At 32.8% G+C, this 11,984-nt stretch overlaps 1 protein-coding gene across 1 annotated transcript in view; it reads left to right on the top strand.

Moving 5' to 3' along the window:
* LOC135125687 (uncharacterized) overlaps positions 1-4,604 on the top strand; it is a 75,499-nt gene extending 70,895 nt beyond the window's left edge. Inside the window, exon 9 of the mRNA XM_064051337.1 lies at positions 3,188-4,604. The gene's annotated coding sequence lies outside the window, so the exon portion shown is untranslated. The remainder of the gene's footprint in view (positions 1-3,187) is intronic.
* Positions 4,605-11,984: the final 7,380 nt, after the last annotated feature.

An 11,984-nucleotide genomic window follows, 5' to 3' on the forward strand; every position in this document is an offset into this window, starting at 1 on the left:
CGGAAAGATCTTTTTCGAAATTAAAAATGACTAAATTTTTTTAAGAAACACAATCGGCCAATGCAGATTATCTTCACTGGCTGTTATCTCAATAGAAAATCAAATTGCCAGTAGATTAGATGTCTCAAATCTCGTATCAACTTGTGCCCATTGGAAAGAAAGAAAAAAACAATTTTGAGATAACAAAATGGGCATTTTCATTTCTAATACAACGTGTTTCAAAATGATTTTCATCTAGTCGCCCATGGCTGCAGATTTTCATGAAGGGAAAGACAGGAGTTAAAGCGATTTCAAAGCTAATTAGATGAAAATTATTTTGAAACTCTCTTTATATATTTTAATTATATGTAGTTAGGTAGTTATTGTATTTTGTTTTTTTTTTAATTCAGTGTTTCAGGTAGAATGATTTTAATAAAACGTAAGCCCTAATTGCAATATACTCAAACTTTACTCATTATACTCGTATTTTTAAATAATTATTATTTCGCTGTTCATTAGGGGCCTCACAGTGTTGTAGAACACAGGCCCATAGTTTGATTGTTACGCCACTGTTTACACCGTTGCCATGGAAACCACACGTCCTATGGGACCGCAGTCCCTTTCTGACAGTGGTCCACAGGAGTACAATCGCGGATTTTAATTTTCCTGCTGCGCAAGATAGACGTAAAACAGATATGATAAATATTCTTGGATAACCTTGTCGGTAATACAGACATTCGGAAACGACTAAAGACCGCCTATATTAATAACATTCGGACACATAACGCAAGGGTAGACAACAATCGCCATATATTACGCCGATTGATAATGTGCATAAAATTTTGTCGAGTGTTTGAACTTGCTTTACCTGGACATGACGAAAGTAGACAACCACAAAATCCAGGTATATTTCGAGGCCTGACTGATTTTACGACTGAACTGGACTCTCCTTTATCAGATCATTTGAAAGAAGCAACAGCTTTTAAAGGAACGTCTAAAACTGTTCAAAATAAACTTTTAGATGCCATCAACGTAAAATTTTGACCGAAAGCAAAAAGGTATGTGAACAAATCCATTTTTACTTTTATTGAATGTATGGTTTTATTTATTTCCGTCACACAATTTCGTCTATTAATTGGCAATAACAACCTGTTTTTTATCTTCATATTTAACTCACAATCAAATTCTGTCCCCCCATTCCAAAAGGTCACCAGCTGCCACTGATACCTATTCAAATTGATATGAGCGTCCTTGCACAATCTGAATGACAATATTGCAAAACTTTATTATAAAAAAACAATGTTCCCTTAACGCTTGAGAGATATTATAACTTTAGTTACAGGATTTATGATAAAAAAACAGAATTCATTAAAAAACTAAATTTATTGGAGTGTACTTCAGAAGCGAGAAATGTTCTGTCTAATACCTTGGACCAATTTTTACCTAGTTTGATTAAAATTAAAATTTGTTTCTACATTATTTATATAGAATATATTTTAATAAATAAGTATGTCTCTATCTATAATCATGAAATACCTGTATAACAAATTATTTTAATTCAAAATTTCATTTCTGTTCGGGCAATCCCCACAATAGTCTCCATATGTCGCACATAATTTTGGCAATCTTCTTGGGTTATTGCCTCAGAAGCATTGTGGATTTGGATATTGGATATATATAACCCGTCTTCGTTTCTAGGCTGATTTCTTTTAATAATCACTTTCCATTGATTAAATAGTTCCCCAACTGGGTTTGATCTGTAGATTTCAAAGGGGGCTGCGCACATCATTTCCACACTTCGACCAAGTCTTGTGCAACTGTGTTAAGGAAAGGCCTATATGGAGGTAGAAATACAGGAAAATTTCCATGGGTTCGTATCAATTGTTGAATGTTTTCAGTTCTTTGAAATCTTACATTGTTCATTAAAATATGTCCGTGAACCCCTAATATTACCTTCTTGCAAGTGACTCGCAATCGAGTAATTACGGCCTCTCAGCTGAGCTTTAACTTTGTTTGCGCTACATTTACTTGGTCATTTTCCGTACGATCTTCTAGAATGTATCATGTTCCAAATTCATCAGTAAAAAAAGGACTAGTGAAAGTATTTGATAACTCTGTCTATGGAAAATAAGCTTATTCCTTGTTGAGGATTTTCCTCCGAATTTTAATTTCCTTAAGAGTAAAAAACAGTTTTCATCAATCCAACGAAATTGTTTTGCCATAAAAAAGAAACTGTTTTGACACAAAGCAAAATACTTTGAGAGACATAGCGCACCATTTAATAAAAGTAGGAAATAGGTGTGACAATTAGTGGAACACAATTGACGAAAGACGTAAATCAAAAGAAAACCACTATTTTATGATGGACACATTTGTATACATACCTTTATATTTAATTTGTCTTCAGATGTTGTCAAAATTTGCACTGTGTTTATTAATTAATTTATTTATCTATTCTTATATTTAAACTTATTTTTGAGATTCACACAATTTTCACCTCTATGGAAAAAATAGACACAAGCTAAATAATTTGAAATGGCGACTTCTGTTATAAATATTTTCTTCATAACTTGTTCTGAAGTATGATTTTCCGATTTTTAACTTTCACCAAATTTATTTTCTTCTAATGACACAAATTTTGAACTTTCGATAAACCTTTTTGATAGTGTTCCAAATTTTAATTAGTTGACGACCACATTAATGCAAACTTGATCAGTCACTTTTTTTACCAAAATTTTTCAACTATATTTTCGGTCAAGCTCAGCTAAGCTTCAACTTTAACTTTAGGTGAGTCATCATATATCATATATTTGGCGTTATCTAATAATGAAATTTCAGTACAAATTTTTACATGAGGCCTTCACAACAATAGAAAAAGAGCTGCAGCAAAAACTGGCGTACGGCTTACTATCCAAATTGAAAATTACAAACTAAACACGTAAACTAAGGTAAGTGAAAATATTTTGAAATTAACTTTGTAAATTAGGTTTAATATTTCAGTACAGATGTTTCCATAGTTTAAAAAAAATTGGAACCAAAACTTTTGTCATTCGTCAAGAACTTTTGGAAGAATGTTTTTAAAAAAACTTCCACACTTCAAAAGGGATTGTGGAAAACTTTTTAAAGAATATTTAATATCAACTAATTTAAAAGAGGTAAATTTTCCGAACAAAGTACTTATTTTTATGTATAACATTTTGCATTGCAGGCTTTTCTTCACGTTTCTAACCTCAAGTTTTAAGAAATGGGTTTATTACCGCTAACTGATCTGGAAAATATCAACATAAGAGCGTTTTAAGGCAACTTAAAACTTTAATATTTCACAATATCACAAAATATTTAAAATTGCAATAAAACATACGCTAAACGAATTCCAAACCAGAGAATTTAGGCGACATTCCTGCATCATCAGCAAGAACTTCATCTTGTCATCGTAGTAACTATATATTGTCATACATTTCGAAATCGCCGCACAGAAAACAGTATGGGCGATAGAAAACCATCTTAGTCAGAGTATGGCCAAACCGTTCACAGGTAACACCATTTAACATATTAATAACACATTTCAATCAGAAGGCACTTTGATTGATATAGTTTTCCATCGCACAATTAATTTTAGTTCTAATAGTTTAATAATAATTTTATAGTTTGCAAGGTTGTTTCAATGTGTAATTTATTTCGTCTGCGTGTGTCTCGTACTTTGTACATATATGTAACAAAAATTTTTGTCAGAATCGCTCAACGGATGCAACATTCTTGTTAAAGATCGAAGCATGAACAACCCGTGCTAAAACCCACGTGATACTATTAAGATGTCAAGATGAGTTTCGTCCAACAAATGGCAATGCTAGATTCGTTGTTCACGCATTCAAAACGCGTTTTTGTATTTGCATCTGTTCGGCGCTTCGAGTACAAAATATTTAAAAATTTTGAAATGTGAAGTGCCATGATACCTTTTAACTTCTTATACACAGTTCTCTTGGAGTATCTAAATGACTTCTGGTTTAAATTTGTTCACAGAATTTTGCATGCATTTCACAACGATTTCTCCAAAATATACTGTTTTGACAAACTGTCAAAGTTTGTGTCAGAGAGGACGTGGAAAATTTACTGTGACCAAATACTGAAGAAGCGGTAAGTATAGCAACTATGAAATTTTGTTTCTTCGTGAAAATTGATACACAGTGAAAAAACAGTTAACAAAATAAAAGCACGTAATTGAAGCAGGTTTTCTTTTGGGGATTAGTTGCTGAAAGAAAGTGTAATAATCTAAATTGGAGCAAAAATACCGAACATGGATTGCAACCTCGTCGTATTATTTTCTTACTCCATCATAGTTTTGTCAGTTTGTTAAAAAAAGTATCATGACATGTGAGCGATATTTTTATTTTGTAGTGGAAATACATATGTATAATTATTGTAGTTTATAAGTCTATTACTAGTAATGTAACGGTGATTACTCCAAGCAAGGAGTTCGATAAACCTATGTATCTAAGGAGTGTAATCAATCTGTACCTATATTGTAAATATGTAAATAATGAATTAATGTGTACATATACTAAAATAGATTCTTGTTTGTTATTAAATATTAGAGTAAACTTAATTTTTTAGAATTTTTAATTAAATTGGTTTTTATTTTCTTTTACGACTAAAAAAAAACACAGTTCTTTTAATTTTATAAATAGCATCTAATATATGGATGCTAATCTGCTGATACGTTGCTATGGCTAATGGTAAAAGAACACGTCATATTGAAAAAGTTATTATACATTTCAAAATTTTACAGCAACCACTTGAAAAAATGCGATAAAAGCAAGATCAAAATGCACTGGAATGTTTTGATAACATATTTAATTTAGTAAAATTTTGAATAAAATATAACACGTATTTTGTCCCGACTACTGCCTATCTGTAACCCAAGTAATTGTAAACTAGTTGTATCTTTAAAAAACAATCGCCAGGTTTATACAGTAATATCATCGTAATAAATTTCCGTTTCTAATTTGTTAAGTACATCGTGAAGAACTCTTTCTAGACATGATTTTTTCCCATATTCATGTTGTCCGCGTCGACGAGTATTGCATTTTTCTACTCTTCTTGAAACTTTCAATATATTTTTTTTAATGTCTAATATTAAAATATAAATTAAGAAAAAAACAGACTTAACCGATCGGTCCGAGGTTCATAAACCCACATTTTTCGTTTCGTTGAAACGAATTTCCTTTTTTTTTCCGTGGCGTGGGAAAACATGAACACGTATGTACCGTCGTCGTTCATTAGCCCAATTAGACATACCATGTCACGCCGAAGTACAATCAAAGAGGCTTTTGAGTACCCAAAGTCGCCCGTCACGGTGCGGTTCGTAAGCCCACCCATTTTCGAACCCTGTTTTCATGATGCAGAAGCTTTTCTCAAGAGTTATGAACTTATGACCGTTGAGCCATCACCAACGGGTGGGATGAAAATTTAAAAACATTTTTGAACGATGTAGCGAACCGTTGGTACGAAAACTATGTTGAAAACAATACCTCTAGTACCTGGAAAGATATTATACTTGAATTTAGAGTAGAGTTTCCATTAAAATCGAATAGAGATGCCGAATTTGAACTTACAAATAGAAAACAATTTGCCTCCAAGCATATGACGTCGATCTCCTCATGGATAACAGTCAATTTGTTAAGTATTTTAAGAAGGGTTTACAGCCAAAATTCTATACAAACTATCAGCTTTCAAAACATGATTGCACCACTATATACGATCTTACAACTATTACTGACAAATTAGAAAAATTGATAAAAATACATCGACTTCCATAAATGAATTGCCACCGAAAACACCAATTTCGTCAAAAGGTAACGTTACTACACGTTATCCCCCATTTACACCCCCAATCCAAATTTCCGACCTCGACATCTATTTATACCCCCTAGTCAAAATTTTCCCCTCGGCATCCAAGTTCTTTTTCAATGCCGTCTTCAAATACAAATGGATTTTCGCGTTTTACACCCCCGCTCCCCCAGCAATTTTACAAATACGCAATACTCGTCAAATTTTCAAAATTAAAATAGGTTCCAAATCTATCCAAAATTCAAAACCAATATTTACCAGTTACTCGCACAAATAACGGTAGGCCTCAATGTTACAACTGCAATAGAATAGGTCTTTTTGCTAATACATGTCGTTCACGTTGGACCATCCCAGGCAACATGATGTCGTCTTTTTCACTTGAATAAATGGTCATCATTTACGTCATAGTGACCAAAGATTTCACGTGATATTGACGTACCAATGACGGTCAAATGTCTCGTCTAGATGACGTCATTTTCTCACGAACTATTGACGTGATGTACTGAAGTCTTAGAGTCGTCATTTTGTAACGAATTATTGACATGATTTACTGACGTCCTAGAGACGGCATTTATTGTCCATTTTAAGACGTTTTTTATATTTTGATTTTTATAAAAAAATATGCAATAAATAAAACGCTGAAATAATTTAATTTTTTTATATTGTTTAGCTTAAATAAAATATTAATATCTGGTTGACCGAGCTTCACTCGGCTCGTTTGGTAGTATTAGATCAGATTAGGACAGATAAATAGGTATACCTATAGTATGCGTTTTGAAGTACCCGCACTAATTAAAAATACACATTAAAAAGGAAATTCCGTAAGCAGTCTTTGTTTTAAACACTGTTGAGTGCCATGTAGAGATTTAAGAATAGAAAACTGGAATTATTGTTTGATATTTATTACAATGTCATTTATTACCCAAGTTCTCTTTGTGTGTCGTTCTCTTTTTTCTTCACCACATTCTTACTGATTCTTACTGCCAGAAGAGTTTCCCTCTGGTATGGTTAACATACTGAGTTACCGTGCTCTTTTGCGTTATTCCTTATTTGTCAACTCTGCTCATGAAGATGCCACTTACGAAAGTGTGCGAAACGTTGAACCCAAAAACTCAAATAACACGGTCCCAACCCGTAAAACGATCATATATATGGACTCCGACCGTGGAAGCCTCCGAAATTAATGCTTGACAAAATAACCTCATTTCAAAGCACTTTCGTGCGCCTTTTATCCGCTGTTTAGTTTTCCGTAAATTTTCTCACTTCAGAAGGTGAATTTTAACGTCTTATATACAGTGGAGTATGTTTCGGTACGTACAGTTGAAGATAAAAAGGTACGTCAAACGTACTGTCACCCAAACTTCTCTAAAACAATCTCGTGTTCGTGTAGTGTCATCTGATGTTGCCGAGCAACAAATATAATTCACTGCCTGAAAATTGCTGAAAATGTATGAAGCTGTAATTTTCAGAAGTTAAAACTATGATGAATCGATTTCTTGACTCAAAAAACCCCCAACCTGTAAATTTCATCGAAATCGTTAGAGCCGTTTTCGAGAAACCCATTATATATATATATAGATATATATATACAAACTTTGCTCGTTTAATAGTATAAGATAATTCATTATAATCACCAAGTAAAGCCCAAAACAAAGTATATATTAATTAAAATTAAAACAAATTAGTGTAAAAAAATTAAATTTACTACAATTTTGTACAACCAACAATGAACTTCAATAAACAAATAAAAAATATGTCAATTAAACAAATTAAAGATAAACCACTCCTAAAAACAAAAACAAATCTACATACAGGTAATTACGAGTATAATTGGTATAAACAAAAAAAAGAATATTGTAGAATATATAATCAAAAATAAACGTTGCAATAAAATTTGGTATTTAAAGAAAAATCAGTTTTAAAAACACAAAGAAATCTATTTAGTTACAAAGAATATTAAAAAAAAAAACTATAATAAACTATAGATCAGTCTTAAAAACACAAACAAATCTATTTACAAAAAATATTAAAAAAAACTATAGAATAAAGGCAAAAGACAATTGACCCTTTTCCTGTAAGATCGTAAAACTTCCATAGTGACTTTCCGTGCGCACGCATCTTCAAAACTACGTATCCGGCACTCCGGCAGCAGAGCAAAGGTCTGTGACAACAAACCGCTTTGACAGAATGCAACCAGCTACACATGCGTAATCTGTCGCTCATTGGTTAATTTTAACTTGGCGCTCCAAAAATCTGACTTCGCCTGCGCGATGTTATCTCACTCTGTATCATTGGAATTTATATAATGTCTACTCACTTTGCTTACAGGAAAAGGGTCAATTGAATCGCATTGTTGAAGTTACTTGATTGAAAATGCACTGTAAAACCACAGTATATGCAAAACTATCTAATTCACGACGACTTGACTGTCCCCAACACACAAAAAAGTACCGTTAAGAATTAATTCTGTTTTAACAATCATATCTCTAACCTAAGTTTTTTAAGTTTGTCTCAATTTATTGCACTGAAAAGAAAAACCCGTTAGAGTGCATGGATTAATGGAAATGCAATCATTTTTTCATCTATGGGCAATAGCAAGCATTTGACTAGTATTAAATTTAAGGGATTACAGCTTAAAGCAGAAGACAAATTCTGTATTTTAAAAATGCTAAATTTACTTGAATCTAACGGATAATCGTAAAATGGTTGCATTGACAAAAACGTACAGCCTATCAGGAAAATCTCGTTGTCAATACTTTTTACAATGAAGCGAAATGTGTATGTGTAAATAGTAAGTTACCAAAAAGTATCGTAGTATGACAGGCATCTACCTATATATAATATCCAATATTAATGTTATATATGTATGTCTGAATTCATTGAATTTTTTTAACTTACACAGAAATCTGCTTGTTCTAATATGCAAACATGATCTTGTAATTCGTCAAAATTTGTTTAGGTGTGGTTTTGGCGGCATAATTTCTGTTTTTGTTTTCTTTTTCAGTTGTCAGATTTGATGACGTTTCCATGTTGGAGATTTTTTCACTCGTTTCCTTTAGCATTTCTTTCGTTTCGCACGTGTTTTGTATTTGTTTCAAATCTAAAATAAAATTATGTTCATTAGCATTAGTTCGCAAAAAATTGCAGTAACATACCTTTGCAATATTTTATAGCGCCTCATTTTCAAAAACAATCATCGTAAGTTCTTTATAATCAGTGGGAGTATCTTCAGTGATTAATGGTGGTCTCTCCAGCTTATCTGAAAAAACTGCTTTTGTTATCTACGTACAGTTATCAAAAATAACAGAAACACGTAAAAATTAAAATGATTACTTTATTAGATATTAACTTACCTACTATAAATAAGTACAACCCACACTGAATTGGATAAATTCGCACAAAACTGCGTTAAAATTGAAGTGAGTAACGGATACACGAGAAAGTTTCGGTGGTTGAGAACCAACTGGCAATATTGGAATGCTTCTCTGTGAAGTGCAATAAACATAAATACCGAAAAAAGGGAAAGTCCGAATGCACACCCCAAACATCTGATGTATTGTATAGTAAATACGGATAAGGATAAATTTAATAAAACTGAATATGAATCACTCTCGAATTTTTTTGGTAACCGTCATCACTTTATAAATAAAAACGTCTTTATAAAATCAAAATTCGACGAAGGAATTCTTCAAAACCTTGTCCCGTTTTAGGGACAATGGACAAAGAATTTTTATGACTTTGTTTGTGTCTTTGGGTATTTTCGCTCAACCCCAGATGTTCTATTTATAATTTGCCAAGCAGGTAGCAGGTACTTACAAAATAACACTTCCAGAGTAAACAAGTTTTCAGAAATAATTATTTTATTAGAAATTATTACAATGAAAAAACTTATCTTTGGTGTATTTCTAATTAAGCCGTTGTATTTTTTGCTCTAAATATAATCAAGCATTATGAAGGCCACATTTTAAAGAATACGACGATCCACATCTAATTGATCATATAATCTATAAAAAATGACGAAGAAAGGACGGCCTTTTGACGTCATTAATTGACGTCAGAAGTAAGTCATAAAAATCTCGTCATTTTCACGTGATTTTTTGGGCGAAAGACGTCGCCGACGAGTTATGACCAAAAATTGACGTGAATTAGACGACAGTCTGCTGCTTGGGATATTATGTTTTTAAAAAGTAACGAAATTAGAAAAGGGCCCACAAAAACTAGCCAAACCGATATAGTCCATGTTATATTTCAGAACTCCGTTCGCTTAAGTCATAAGTCATAAACTGTCCCAAACATTGACAGATTCCAGGGTTTCTCAACCGTCAGTCACTTGACAATAGATAATTCTCAAAAATCGCTACCACAATGGAGCAAACGGCTCCTTTTGTTTTATTAATTGTAAATAATAAAGCAATAGGTTACCCCTAAAAAAATGCTATTTCAGTTTCTCTTTTACATATAAATGCAATGTTTCAACATTTTTAACGTCACTGCTTTAAGCATTGAGTAAATCGCTATATCATACAACCATGCTCAAAGTGCACTATGGTTTTCTTGCCTCAACTCGTTTGCCCTATACTGAAAGACAAAGACACCCTTAGATTGAACGCTTACCGGCGAAAAGAAGGGAACAGTGCTTGTTTTTTAACAAAAGAAGCCCGATAAAGTCTACTACTGGGTGATAATTGTCCATTTACAATCACCCCGGTTTATGGCTTATGCGAACGAAGTTCTGAAATAGACTACAGTCGTATTTTGCTTTATAACGACCTTTGGACACCCCCAACAATTCCTACGTCCTAACTCATTGTAAAACAATTGTTGCAGATTACTCGATGCTAATATTTTCTTTTCTTAGGTTTCAAAAAGAAAACAAAATGTTTTATTACTTTTCCCATTCGTATCAGATCAGGGACAGCTTCACGTCGCTTTTTGGCGAGAATTCCCTGAAATCATAATTCATATCATAACCTACGATTCCACAATGTATTGAGGACACTTTTACAACTTCAGCTCATTTCCACTGCTGTGGAATATCTTTTTGTGTATTGCTCTTTCATATTTACTTTTCCATAGCCGACTCCATGGCCTAACTTTAATACCCTAAGCTGTACCCGTCAATCCAACAGATAAAGTAACTTACCATCACAATATATTATTTGGACTGCTCATTTCGACGATTGCTATTTTTGTAATATACTTTATATTTCGGTATCTACTGTCGCGCCATAGCAGCAGGACTAGCACTTTGAGGGATTCCTCCAGTACAGATTCGAATCGCTTTACAGTAGATCTTGACAACCAAGAAAATTTTGAAACATTTCAACAGAGCAACAGTGTCGACATTTCACTGAATGCGGTTTAAATTTTCAGGAGATTTATAAATGTCCTGTGAACTTTAAATTGTTTTATAAAAAATTGCCTGATGTACATTCATTTTGTCTAATAGTTTTGAGTGATCACTCCAAATTCCAGAATACGTAAGTAAAGTACTTTCTTTTCTAATTTCAAATAAACTTATGTCTTATCTTAGAAACTTTGTGTTTATATTTAGTGTTGTACTTAAAATTAGAACAGTGCGTATATATACCTGGGTTTTACCGTTGTAATTTACCAAGTAATTTTTATTCGATTAATCATTGATAAAATGGAGCCCAAGATTAGCGAACTAATTCAGAAAAATCAACATCTGAAGAGGACGAACAAGAAACTCTAGAAACTTCCTCTGACACCATCATCGACACAACGGTAAAAACAAATGATAGCGAAAATAAAAACCATCAGCGTATAAATCGAAAGAAACGTAAATAAATAAATTATAGGTGATATAAATATCTCCCAGTTCTATAGTTTCTCCAAGATGGGAGGTCCATCAAATAATGCTATCAATGCCTGCATTAACTTTGCGGAATTTTTTAATCTTACGCAATGGAATGGTGTCCTCAATCGTGATAATCGTCTCCTTGACCTTGTGTTTTCTAATTTTCATTGTTTTGTTTCTAAGCCTGATGAACTTTTAAGTACTGAGGATTCATATCATCCAGCGTTGTGTGTCGATTTGTCCTCCTTAAAAACTAGTAAAGGTGGCAACCCTTCTGGAATTTGTGGGGGATCCCGTAATTTCAGGAAAGCTGATCTTTCCTTATTGTATGAGTCTA

The sequence above is a fragment of the Zophobas morio genome, unplaced genomic scaffold, assembly GCF_036711695.1.
Source record: "Zophobas morio isolate AGI-343-1 ecotype UQ-CSIRO unplaced genomic scaffold, CSIRO_AGI_Zmor_V1 ptg000009l, whole genome shotgun sequence".
Lineage (NCBI taxonomy): Eukaryota > Metazoa > Arthropoda > Insecta > Coleoptera > Tenebrionidae > Zophobas > Zophobas morio.